Genomic DNA, 14,585 nt, shown 5'->3' on the forward strand with positions numbered 1-14,585 from the left:
AATTCGTTCTGCAGTATTTATTTATTTATATATTGCCGTTTTTTATGAAAGTTGTTATAAGAGCAATAGCCCTGACATAAATTTGAAACCAAATGAAAGTACATCTCAAGAGATATTAAGTTGTTTCAACCAAGAAATGAATTTTTGCTTGACAATTAGTCCCAGCCTTTCCCGCCATTTCGCAAAAATTTTGGTTTAGACTTTGTTCCAAATATTTCATGTTCCATGGGGGGATAAAATTCGTTCGGTAGCCCACAAATACAACAATGAAACAATTTCGCATGAATTCTGCTTGTACTTTTCTCAATGTATGCCTTGTTTAACGTTAGTTAACAATACTCAAGAAGTCATACCGTTGAAAACGAACATGATTATCTTTTCTTATTTAGTATGCCATTTTTGACTAATTTTTGCATGCTTTAAAAAATACGTACTAAAAGTAAAACGCTGATATCTCGGGGAATACTGTATCAAAATACGCATGGTATATACCAAATTGTAAGTTAGGCATTCATGAGTCTAAAGAAAGTTATTTCAGTGTAACATGTGTCCTAGTTTTCACGTTAAACTCGATCAAACAGGTTAACTTTTTTTGCGCAACCCGGTATAAAGAAGTAACTGTTAACTATAGTTATGACAGAATTGGCCAATCATGCAGAGTCCAGAGTATCTGGGCTAACTACGATTTAACTACGCAAAATGTAGTTAAGAGTTTTATACATTCAACTGGAATGTAAAACCTTGAAATCGTGTTTAGCTCAGCACAATACCACATAATTATGTCGCTATGCAGAAAATAATTGTATAAAGTTTCGAGAACGTGCTTCAACGAATATTTGGCCTGTCACGAGACTTCCTCACAACCTAATATTAGGGAGCTTAAGATGCACCAAATCTACGACGCGGACGTGAAGTAATACTTTTTTCCATAGTTTCACAACAGCTATAGAGTAAAAATTATACACAAATGGTATGGTAAAGAAAGTCAGAGGCGTATTGAAAGCAGTATGTATAACTGATTTAAACTAGGTTCTTAATAGCCAATAGACGAATAGTGGCTGTCTTCATGTCACGTCCGCGTCGTAGATTTGGTGCATCTTAAGGTCCCTATTGGCTCAGCTATAGGCCACTTATAGCATTACGCTGCAAGAATTGCGCGCGTGATATCCGGTAAGTCAGTGAATATAATGAAAGTTCGAAGGAAGTAGACTTCATTGAATATAGTCTCTTCCTAGTTCAGAGAACAAAACCAGCACTTGGAAAGCTGTATCCTGAACAAGTCAAGTCGTCAAAGGGAGATATTGAGTAAGCAATCAGTAAGGTTTGCTCTTTCAAAATACAAGTAAAATCATTTTAATATAAAAGTGAACGATAAAATTACACGACGTTTCGAAGTCATCATTCTCAAGTGAATTAAAACTAGAATAAACATGTCCTTATATGCTATGAGCTAAAAATTTGCATTTGTCCTGTGCAAGGGCTAATCGACCAGACTATGTACAATAAAAGTGGATTAATAAAATTCTGCAATACATCATTAAAATAGGTTATACAGGGTGTCCCAAAAAAAACGAAAACTATTGAAATCACCCATAACAATGCAATTGTTAGAGTTTGAATGCCTAAGCACTCTGTTGGGACCCATAGGTGTATAAATGTTTGCCATGTAGTCATTTTTATGCATGCATATGACGCAGTAAAATTTGCTTGTTCGCAAAATGATATTTATCAACAATATTTACAATTTACAAATATGGATAACATTATTTAAATGTGCATCTCAAAGACCATGACCTTCGATATGTCCCCTTTCTCTAGCAACACAAAGCATTTAGCATTTTATAAGTTGCATTAAATCCCCACGGGCTGTAATTCGTGAACACAGCATTCAAATTTTAACAATGAGTGATTTCAATAGTTTTCGTTTTTTTTGGGACACCCTGTATATATAAAGGATAAAAGCTATGGTGTAATAATGTACAGGGTGTATAAAAAAAAAACGCAACACTTAGTATTCATGAATATCCTCTTTGTTCTACAACACAAAAGACGTTTGGCCCCCGAAATGCGAGAAAGCTTGTAATCATATTCTAGCGGCACAATCGTTGGTAAGCAAAGTCGGGTGCGTAAACCAACGAGCTGAATTGAAAGTATTTAACGAGTAAAATTTTATTTACAATGAATCTTACAAGGTCGACAGTTAGCACTCAAGCTATCATGCACGACAATAAAAACTCGTTGTTCGGTTGTTAGCTGCACCATTATTAGTTTAGCTGATTTGACCATTAGCAGTTGAACTGTACGATTAGAAGCCATTTTAAAATCCCAGGGGCATAAAATCTATTGAGCTTATAAACAATATGAATTTTAGAATATTAAGTGGTTGCGGTTTTTTTTATACACCCTGTATAGTGTACAACATAGGACTAATTAAAATAATTTAGATTTAATAGAATCCGACTGTCCATTTAAGCTGGGCTTTATTTCTTTAATGAAAAGCATTTCCAAAACCAGACAGTCAAACCATAGGTAGCCCAACACTCGTGGTCCGCGCGCGTACACGCTACTCAGTGATTAGCATATCTAATCACTGAGTAGCGTGTACGCGCGCGGACCACGAGTGTTGGACTACCTATGGTCAAACTTGTTTCTGCATTTATTAATCCACTTTTATTGTACATAGTCATGGTCGATTAGCCCTTGCATGCTCAGGACAAACGCAAATTTTTAGCTCATAGCATTTAAGGACATGTTTATTCTATGTAATATAGGAAACATGATACACGTAATATGCACAATGAACAATGCACAATGGGTTATTGAAAAGGGATATCATGTAGCGATATAGCACAGTATGATTAAGCAGAAAACAGTTAGTTGATACAGGAGCACGGGAAGAGCACATCTCAAGCACCGAAGCACGAATAAAGAGTTATAAATATATGTGTGTTCTGTGAGTATTTGTAAAGAGCTGTCTCCCCAAACGACCCGACGATCCCGGACGTTAGAAGAGCCTAAACGAAGCCACGCAAAAAAGGGTCGTTTTACATCTAGTTTTGATTCACTTGAGAATGATGTTATGATGACATCGAAACGTCGTGTAATTTTATCGCTCACTTTTATATTAAAATGTTTGAAAAGAAGTCTTTTTATTAAGTAAAATCATGCTTTCTAATTTCATAATTGATTTTGAAAGCCATTATTCTCAGTAAACGCTTTCACCCAAGATAATATTGTACCAGTGCTTCCGGGGCCATACATTTTACTTTTAAATGCCTAAAATTGTCTCTTCGTGTAATGTTTGTGAATTGTGATTATCCAGTCTTCGTGTTTTTATGCATTTGTATGTTATTTCTATAGTTATGGCAACAAAACTATTTATGATTTTGGTCCTTGTCCTGCTTTGCTGTTTACTTCTGGGTAACATCGCTGCAATTCCAGTTCGACGTCCAGATGGTTTGGCCAAAAAACGATCCAAACGGGCAGCAGACCTTCCAAGCTGTCTTCGGGCCTGTGCTGGGGGCACAGTTGCCATTCAGGCATTCTGCAGAATAATCCCTTTGCTACGGGTGAGAGCGGCTTGTTGGGCAGTTCAGTTTGCTAGTGTGCCTATGTGCAATGGATTTTGTTATGCCTACTTTGCCATTGGCTGAGTCAATCTATGCAAGTCTGAACATCGCAATCGTGGATTCTGAAATTAAACAAAATGAAATCTTTGGGAAAATAATTTGTCAATATATTTCGATATGTAACTCTCTATGTAATCTTTAACATGTAGTTGTGAGCAAATCAATAAAATAGATGTTCAACGCAATAGATACGTAATATCGTTACTATTCTATATATAGCTGGTCATCTTACGCGGGGGCAGCGTTTGCTGGTGAAGGGGAGTTCGGAGAAAAATGTTGAGCGAAAAACATTGTGCATTAAAATGCGTATATAAACATAGCAATAGTACTATAACAACAACGTCACCGGATGAAAAGGCCTATGTGGGGCTATAATTTCAAGTCAGTTTTATCCTGAGCGAGCTTTGAGCAAGCGTGCATGTGTCCTTGACTGCTTTGCAAATGTCTCATTTCTCCGAACAGGCATGTGATGCTCATCCTATATATAGCTCGCTGACTCGCTCTGTCGGTGCCTTCACTCAAATCCATAGAAATAATAGACATAATATATGTCTATAATTTCTATGCTCAAATCTCACGGTGCCTTCGCTCAAATTAACCTGCATGCATGAGCTTATTCTCATTGTTTGATGTTCTGCTTACCTCTTCTGTTTTCGAAATAAGTCTCTATACTCTCGTACAAGTTACAAACTTGGAGGAATTTGATATCAGAGGTGTTACGAGAAAAACGATTCCTAGAAAAATTACAACTGGAAAAAAAATTATGGTAAAATTAAATTTCTGAGACGTATTAAAAACTAATTAACATTAGTATCAAGATTTTTTAAGAAAAGTCAGAACTACGTTAAAGGAAATCTTTTCTTCCCCTTCACCATACCATGCATAAGATATATATTCATGTGCAAAGACAGCCCATATTTAAGGTTGGCGTTTATTTAGCAACTGCATTATTTTATGTTTTAAAATCTCCGTCTTGCCTGATGAAAACGTGTAAAACACAGTGGTGATCTTCTCGCGTTTAGATATTTTAGTCAGTCAGCGCTGAGAAATCCGTTCTGCAGTATTTATTTATTTATATATTGCCGTTTTTTATGAAAGTTGTTATAAGAGCAATAGCCCTGACATAAATTTGAAACCAAATGAAAGTACATCTCAAGAGATATTAAGTTGTTTCAACCAAGAAATGAATTTTTGCTTGACAATTAGTCCCAGCCTTTCCCGCCATTTCGCAAAAATTTTGGTTTAGACTTTGTTCCAAATATTTCATGTTCCATGGGGGGATAAAATTCGTTCGGTAGCCCACAAATACAACAATGAAACAATTTCGCATGAATTCTGCTTGTACTTTTCTCAATGTATGCCTTGTTTAACGTTAGTTAACAATACTCAAGAAGTCATACCGTTGAAAACGAACATGATTATCTTTTCTTATTTAGTATGCCATTTTTGACTAATTTTTGCATGCTTTAAAAAATACGTACTAAAAGTAAAACGCTGATATCTCGGGGAATACTGTATCAAAATACGCATGGTATATACCAAATTGTAAGTTAGGCATTCATGAGTCTAAAGAAAGTTATTTCAGTGTAACATGTGTCCTAGTTTTCACGTTAAACTCGATCAAACAGGTTAACTTTTTTTGCGCAACCCGGTATAAAGAAGTAACTGTTAACTATAGTTATGACAGAATTGGCCAATCATGCAGAGTCCAGAGTATCTGGGCTAACTACGATTTAACTACGCAAAATGTAGTTAAGAGTTTTATACATTCAACTGGAATGTAAAACCTTGAAATCGTGTTTAGCTCAGCACAATACCACATAATTATGTCGCTATGCAGAAAATAATTGTATAAAGTTTCGAGAACGTGCTTCAACGAATATTTGGCCTGTCACGAGACTTCCTCACAACCTAATATTAGGGAGCTTAAGATGCACCAAATCTACGACGCGGACGTGAAGTAATACTTTTTTCCATAGTTTCACAACAGCTATAGAGTAAAAATTATACACAAATGGTATGGTAAAGAAAGTCAGAGGCGTATTGAAAGCAGTATGTATAACTGATTTAAACTAGGTTCTTAATAGCCAATAGACGAATAGTGGCTGTCTTCATGTCACGTCCGCGTCGTAGATTTGGTGCATCTTAAGGTCCCTATTGGCTCAGCTATAGGCCACTTATAGCATTACGCTGCAAGAATTGCGCGCGTGATATCCGGTAAGTCAGTGAATATAATGAAAGTTCGAAGGAAGTAGACTTCATTGAATATAGTCTCTTCCTAGTTCAGAGAACAAAACCAGCACTTGGAAAGCTGTATCCTGAACAAGTCAAGTCGTCAAAGGAGATATTGAGTAAGCAATCAGTAAGGTTTGCTCTTTCAAAATACAAGTAAAATCATTTTAATATAAAAGTGAACGATAAAATTACACGACGTTTCGAAGTCATCATTCTCAAGTGAATTAAAACTAGAATAAACATGTCCTTATATGCTATGAGCTAAAAATTTGCATTTGTCCTGTGCAAGGGCTAATCGACCAGACTATGTACAATAAAAGTGGATTAATAAAATTCTGCAATACATCATTAAAATAGGTTATACAGGGTGTCCCAAAAAAAACGAAAACTATTGAAATCACCCATAACAATGCAATTGTTAGAGTTTGAATGCCTAAGCACTCTGTTGGGACCCATAGGTGTATAAATGTTTGCCATGTAGTCATTTTTATGCATGCATATGACGCAGTAAAATTTGCTTGTTCGCAAAATGATATTTATCAACAATATTACAATTTACAAATATGGATAACATTATTTAAATGTGCATCTCAAAGACCATGACCTTCGATATGTCCCCTTTCTCTAGCAACACAAAGCATTTAGCATTTTATAAGTTGCATTAAATCCCCACGGGCTGTAATTCGTGAACACAGCATTCAAATTTTAACAATGAGTGATTTCAATAGTTTTCGTTTTTTTTGGGACACCCTGTATATATAAAGGATAAAAGCTATGGTGTAATAATGTACAGGGTGTATAAAAAAAAAACGCAACACTTAGTATTCATGAATATCCTCTTTGTTCTACAACACAAAAGACGTTTGGCCCCCGAAATGCGAGAAAGCTTGTAATCATATTCTAGCGGCACAATCGTTGGTAAGCAAAGTCGGGTGCGTAAACCAACGAGCTGAATTGAAAGTATTTAACGAGTAAAATTTTATTTACAATGAATCTTACAAGGTCGACAGTTAGCACTCAAGCTATCATGCACGACAATAAAAAACTCGTTGTTCGGTTGTTAGCTGCACCATTATTAGTTTAGCTGATTTGACCATTAGCAGTTGAACTGTACGATTAGAAGCCATTTTAAAATCCCAGGGGCATAAAATCTATTGAGCTTATAAACAATATGAATTTTAGAATATTAAGTGGTTGCGGTTTTTTTTATACACCCTGTATAGTGTACAACATAGGACTAATTAAAATAATTTAGATTTAATAGAATCCGACTGTCCATTTAAGCTGGGCTTTATTTCTTTAATGAAAAGCATTTCCAAAACCAGACAGTCAAACCATAGGTAGCCCAACACTCGTGGTCCGCGCGCGTACACGCTACTCAGTGATTAGCATATCTAATCACTGAGTAGCGTGTACGCGCGCGGACCACGAGTGTTGGACTACCTATGGTCAAACTTGTTTCTGCATTTATTAATCCACTTTTATTGTACATAGTCATGGTCGATTAGCCCTTGCATGCTCAGGACAAACGCAAATTTTTAGCTCATAGCATTTAAGGACATGTTTATTCTATGTAATATAGGAAACATGATACACGTAATATGCACAATGAACAATGCACAATGGGTTATTGAAAAGGGATATCATGTAGCGATATAGCACAGTATGATTAAGCAGAAAACAGTTAGTTGATACAGGAGCACGGGAAGAGCACATCTCAAGCACCGAAGCACGAATAAAGAGTTATAAATATATGTGTGTTCTGTGAGTATTTGTAAAGAGCTGTCTCCCCAAACGACCCGACGATCCCGGACGTTAGAAGAGCCTAAACGAAGCCACGCAAAAAAGGGTCGTTTTACATCTAGTTTTGATTCACTTGAGAATGATGTTATGATGACATCGAAACGTCGTGTAATTTTATCGCTCACTTTTATATTAAAATGTTTGAAAAGAAGTCTTTTTATTAAGTAAAATCATGCTTTCTAATTTCATAATTGATTTTGAAAGCCATTATTCTCAGTAAACGCTTTCACCCAAGATAATATTGTACCAGTGCTTCCGGGGCCATACATTTTACTTTTAAATGCCTAAAATTGTCTCTTCGTGTAATGTTTGTGAATTGTGATTATCCAGTCTTCGTGTTTTTATGCATTTGTATGTTATTTCTATAGTTATGGCAACAAAACTATTTATGATTTTGGTCCTTGTCCTGCTTTGCTGTTTACTTCTGGGTAACATCGCTGCAATTCCAGTTCGACGTCCAGATGGTTTGGCCAAAAAACGATCCAAACGGGCAGCAGACCTTCCAAGCTGTCTTCGGGCCTGTGCTGGGGGCACAGTTGCCATTCAGGCATTCTGCAGAATAATCCCTTTGCTACGGGTGAGAGCGGCTTGTTGGGCAGTTCAGTTTGCTAGTGTGCCTATGTGCAATGGATTTTGTTATGCCTACTTTGCCATTGGCTGAGTCAATCTATGCAAGTCTGAACATCGCAATCGTGGATTCTGAAATTAAACAAAATGAAATCTTTGGGAAAATAATTTGTCAATATATTTCGATATGTAACTCTCTATGTAATCTTTAACATGTAGTTGTGAGCAAATCAATAAAATAGATGTTCAACGCAATAGATACGTAATATCGTTACTATTCTATATATAGCTGGTCATCTTACGCGGGGGCAGCGTTTGCTGGTGAAGGGGAGTTCGGAGAAAAATGTTGAGCGAAAAACATTGTGCATTAAAATGCGTATATAAACATAGCAATAGTACTATAACAACAACGTCACCGGATGAAAAGGCCTATGTGGGGCTATAATTTCAAGTCAGTTTTATCCTGAGCGAGCTTTGAGCAAGCGTGCATGTGTCCTTGACTGCTTTGCAAATGTCTCATTTCTCCGAACAGGCATGTGATGCTCATCCTATATATAGCTCGCTGACTCGCTCTGTCGGTGCCTTCACTCAAATCCATAGAAATAATAGACATAATATATGTCTATAATTTCTATGCTCAAATCTCACGGTGCCTTCGCTCAAATTAACCTGCATGCATGAGCTTATTCTCATTGTTTGATGTTCTGCTTACCTCTTCTGTTTTCGAAATAAGTCTCTATACTCTCGTACAAGTTACAAACTTGGAGGAATTTGATATCAGAGGTGTTACGAGAAAAACGATTCCTAGAAAAATTACAACTGGAAAAAAAATTATGGTAAAATTAAATTTCTGAGACGTATTAAAAACTAATTAACATTAGTATCAAGATTTTTTAAGAAAAGTCAGAACTACGTTAAAGGAAATCTTTTCTTCCCCTTCACCATACCATGCATAAGATATATATTCATGTGCAAAGACAGCCCATATTTAAGGTTGGCGTTTATTTAGCAACTGCATTATTTTATGTTTTAAAATCTCCGTCTTGCCTGATGAAAACGTGTAAAACACAGTGGTGATCTTCTCGCGTTTAGATTTTTAGTCAGTCAGCGCTGAGAAATCCGTTCTGCAGTATTTATTTATTTATATATTGCCGTTTTTTATGAAAGTTGTTATAAGAGCAATAGCCCTGACATAAATTTGAAACCAAATGAAAGTACATCTCAAGAGATATTAAGTTGTTTCAACCAAGAAATGAATTTTTGCTTGACAATTAGTCCCAGCCTTTCCCGCCATTTCGCAAAAATTTTGGTTTAGACTTTGTTCCAAATATTTCATGTTCCATGGGGGGATAAAATTCGTTCGGTAGCCCACAATACAACAATGAAACAATTTCGCATGAATTCTGCTTGTACTTTTCTCAATGTATGCCTTGTTTAACGTTAGTTAACAATACTCAAGAAGTCATACCGTTGAAAACGAACATGATTATCTTTTCTTATTTAGTATGCCATTTTTGACTAATTTTGCATGCTTTAAAAAATACGTACTAAAAGTAAAACGCTGATATCTCGGGGAATACTGTATCAAAATACGCATGGTATATACCAAATTGTAAGTTAGGCATTCATGAGTCTAAAGAAAGTTATTTCAGTGTAACATGTGTCCTAGTTTTCACGTTAAACTCGATCAAACAGGTTAACTTTTTTTGCGCAACCCGGTATAAAGAAGTAACTGTTAACTATAGTTATGACAGAATTGGCCAATCATGCGGAGTCCAGAGTATCTGGGCTAACTACGATTTAACTACGCAAAATGTAGTTAAGAGTTTATACATCAACTGTAAAACCTTGAAATCGTGTTTAGCTCAGCACAATACCACATAATTATGTCGCTATGCAGAAAATAATTGTATAAAGTTTCGAGAACGTGCTTCAACGAATATTTGGCCTGTCACGAGACTTCCTCACAACCTAATATTAGGGAGCTTAAGATGCACCAAATCTACGACGCGGACGTGAAGTAATACTTTTTTCCATAGTTTCACAACAGCTATAGAGTAAAACTTGATTATAGACAAATGGTATGGTGAAGAAAGTCAGAGGCGTATTGAAAGCAGTATGTATAACTGATTTAAACTAGGTTCTTAATAGCCAATAGACGAATAGTGGCTGTCTTCATGTCACGTCCGCGTCGTAGATTTGGTGCATCTTAAGGTCCCTATTGGCTCAGCTATAGGCCACTTATAGCATTACGCTGCAAGAATTGCGCGCGTGATATCCGGTAAGTGAATATAATGAAAGTTCGAAGGAATTAGACTTCATTGAATATAGTCTCTTCCTCGTTCAGAGAACAAAACCAGCACCTGGAAAGCTTTATCCTGAACAAGTCAAGTCGTCAAAGGAAGATATTGAGTAAGCAATGAGTAAGGTTTGCTCTTTCAAGATACAAGTAAAATCATTTTAATATAAAAGTGAACGATAAAATTACACGACGTTTCGATGTCATCATTCTCAAGTGAATAGAAACTAGAATAAACATGTCCTTATATGCTATGAGCTAAAAATTTGCATTTGTCCTGTGCAAGGGCTAATCGACCATGACTATGTACAATAAAAGTGGATTAATAAAATTCTGCAATACATCATTAAAATAGGTTATATATATAAAGGATAAAAGCTATGGTGTAATAATGTATGTACAGGGTGTATAAAAAAAACACGCAACACTTAATATTCATGAATATCCTCTTTGTTCTACAACACAAAAGACGTTTGGCCCCTGAAATGCGAGAAAGCTTGTAATCATATTCTAGCGGCACAATCGTTGGTAAGCAAAGTCGGGTGCGTAAACCAACGAGCTGAATTGAAAGTATTTAACGAGTAAAATTTTATTTACAATGAATCTTACAAGGTCGACAGTTAGCACTCAAGTTATCATGCACAACAATAAAAACTCGTTGTTCGGTTGTTAGCTGCACCATTATTAGTTTAGCTGATTTGACCATTAGCAGTTGAACTGTACGATTAGAAGCCATTTTAAAATCCCAGGGGCATAAAATCTATTGAGCTTATAAACAATATGAATTTTAGAATATTAAGTGGTTGCGTTTTTTTTGATACACCCTGTATAGTGTACAACATAGGACTAATTAAAATAATTTAGATTTAATAGAATCCGACTGTCCATTTAAGCTGGGCTTTAGTTCTTTAATGAAAAACATTTCCAAAACCAGACAGTCAAACCATAGGTGGCCCAACACTCGTGGTCCGCGCGCGTACACGCTACTCAGTGATTAGCATATCTAATCACTGAGTAGCGTGTACGCGCGCGGACCACGAGTGTTGGGCTACCTATGGTCAAACTTGTTTCTGCATTTATTAATCCACTTTTATTGTACATAGTCATGGTCGATTAGCCCTTGCATGCTCAGGACAAACGCAAATTTTTAGCTCATAGCATTTAAGGACATGTTTATTCTATGTAATATAGGAAACATGATACACGTAATATGCACAATGAACAATGCACAATGGGTTATTGAAAAGGGATATCATGTAGCGATATAGCACAGTATGATTAAGCAGAAAACAGTTAGTTGATACAGGAGCACGGGAAGAGCACATCTCAAGCACCGAAGCACGAATAAAGAGTTATAAATATATGTGTGTTCTGTGAGTATTTGTAAAGAGCTGTCTCCCCAAACGACCCGACGATCCCGGACGTTAGAAGAGCCTAAACGAAGCCACGCAAAAAAGGGTCGTTTTACATCTAGTTTTGATTCACTTGAGAATGATGTTATGATGACATCGAAACGTCGTGTAATTTTATCGCTCACTTTTATATTAAAATGTTTGAAAAGAAGTCTTTTTATTAAGTAAAATCATGCTTTCTAATTTCATAATTGATTTTGAAAGCCATTATTCTCAGTAAACGCTTTCACCCAAGATAATATGTACCAGTGCTTCCGGGGCCATACATTTTACTTTTAAATGCCTAAAATTGTCTCTTCGTGTAATGTTTGTGAATTGTGATTATCCAGTCTTCGTGTTTTTATGCATTTGTATGTTATTTCTATAGTTATGGCAACAAAACTATTTATGATTTTGGTCCTTGTCCTGCTTTGCGTTTTTGTGTACTTCTGGGTAACATCGCTGCAATTCCAGTTCGACGTCCAGATGGTTTGGCCAAAAAACGATCCAAACGGGCAGCAGACCTTCCAAGCTGTCTTCGGGCCTGTGCTGGGGGCACAGTTGCCATTCAGGCATTCTGCAGAATAATCCCTTTGCTACGGGTGAGAGCGGCTTGTTGGGCAGTTCAGTTTGCTAGTGTGCCTATGTGCAATGGATTTTGTTATGCCTACTTTGCCATTGGCTGAGTCAATCTATGCAAGTCTGAACATCGCAATCGTGGATTCTGAAATTAAACAAAATGAAATCTTTGGGAAAATAATTTGTCAATATATTTCGATATGTAACTCTCTATGTAATCTTTAACATGTAGTTGTGAGCAAATCATAAAATAGATGTTCAACGCAATAGATACGTAATATCGTTACTATTCTATATATAGCTGGTCATCTTACGCGGGGGCAGCGTTTGCTGGTGAAGGGGAGTTCGGAGAAAAATGTTGAGCGAAAAACATTGTGCATTAAAATGCGTATATAAACATAGCATAGTACTATAACAACAACGTCACCGGATGAAAAGGCCTATGTGGGCTATAATTTCAAGTCAGTTTTATCCTGAGCGAGCTTTGAGCAAGCGTGCATGTGTCCTTGACTGCTTTGCAAATGTCTCATTTCTCCGAACAGGCATGTGATGCTCATCCTATATATAGCTCGCTGACTCGCTCTGTCGGTGCCTTCACTCAATCCATAGAAATAATAGACAAATATATGTCTATAATTTCTATGCTCAAATCTCACGGTGCCTTCGCTCAAATTAACCTGCATGCATGAGCTTATTCTCATTGTTTGATGTTCTGCTTACCTCTTCTGTTTTCGAAATAAGTCTCTATACTCTCGTACAAGTTACAAACTTGGAGGAATTTGATATCAGAGGTGTTACGAGAAAAACGATTCCTAGAAAAATTACAACTGGAAAAAAAATTATGGTAAAATTAAATTTCTGAGACGTATTAAAAACTAATTAACATTAGTATCAAGATTTTTTAAGAAAAGTCAGAACTACGTTAAAGGAAATCTTTTCTTCCCCTTCACCATACCATGCATAAGATATATATTCATGTGCAAAGACAGCCCATATTTAAGGTTGGCGTTTATTTAGCAACTGCATTATTTTATGTTTTAAAATCTCCGTCTTGCCTGATGAAAACGTGTAAAACACAGTGGTGATCTTCTCGCGTTTAGATATTTTAGTCAGCGCTGCATGAGAAATCCGTTCTGCAGTATTTATTTATTTATATATTGCCGTTTTTTATGAAAGTTGTTATAAGAGCAATAGCTCTGACATAAATTTGAAACCAAATGAAAGCACATCTCAAGAGATATTAAGTTGTTTCAACCAAGAAATGAGTTTTTGCTTGACAATTAGTCCCAGCCTTTCCCGCTATTTCGCAAAAATTTTGGTTTAGACTTTGTTCCAAATATTTCATGTTCCATGGTGGGATAAAATTCGTTCGGTAGCCCACAAATACAACAATGAAACAATTTCGCATGAATTCTGTTTGTTCTTTTCTCAATATATTCCTCGTTTAACATTAGTTAACAATGCTCAAGAAGTCATACCGTTGAAAACGAACATGATTATCTTTATATGCCATTTTTGACTAATTTTGCATGCTTTAAAAAATACGTACTAAAAGTAAAACGCTGATATCTCGGGGAATATTGTATCAAAATACGCATGGTATATACCAAATTGCATATAAGTTAGACATTCACGAATCTAAAGAAAGTTATTTCAGTGTAACATGTGTCCTAGTTTTCACGTTAAACTCGATCAAACAGGTTAACTTTTTTTGCGCAACCCGGTATAAAGAAGTAACTGTTAATTATAGTTATTGACAGAATTGGCCAATCAGAGTCCAGAATATCTGGACTAACTACGATTTGACTACGCAAAATGTAGCTAAGAGTTTTATACATGCAACTGGAATGTAAAACCTTGAAATCGTGTTTAGCTCAGCACAATACCACATTATTATGTTGCTATGCAGAAAATAATTGTATAAAGTTTCGAAAACGTGCTTCAACGAATACTTGACCTGTCACGAGACTTCCTCACAGCCTAATATTGGCTCAGCTATAAGCCACTTATAGCATTACGCTGGAAGAATTGCGCGCGTGCATGATATCCGGTAAGTGAATATAATGAAAGTTCGAAGGAAGT

The sequence above is a fragment of the Dendronephthya gigantea genome, unplaced genomic scaffold (assembly GCF_004324835.1).
Source record: "Dendronephthya gigantea isolate DGI-Jeju-01 unplaced genomic scaffold, DenGig_1.0 000000F, whole genome shotgun sequence".
NCBI lineage: Eukaryota > Metazoa > Cnidaria > Anthozoa > Malacalcyonacea > Nephtheidae > Dendronephthya > Dendronephthya gigantea.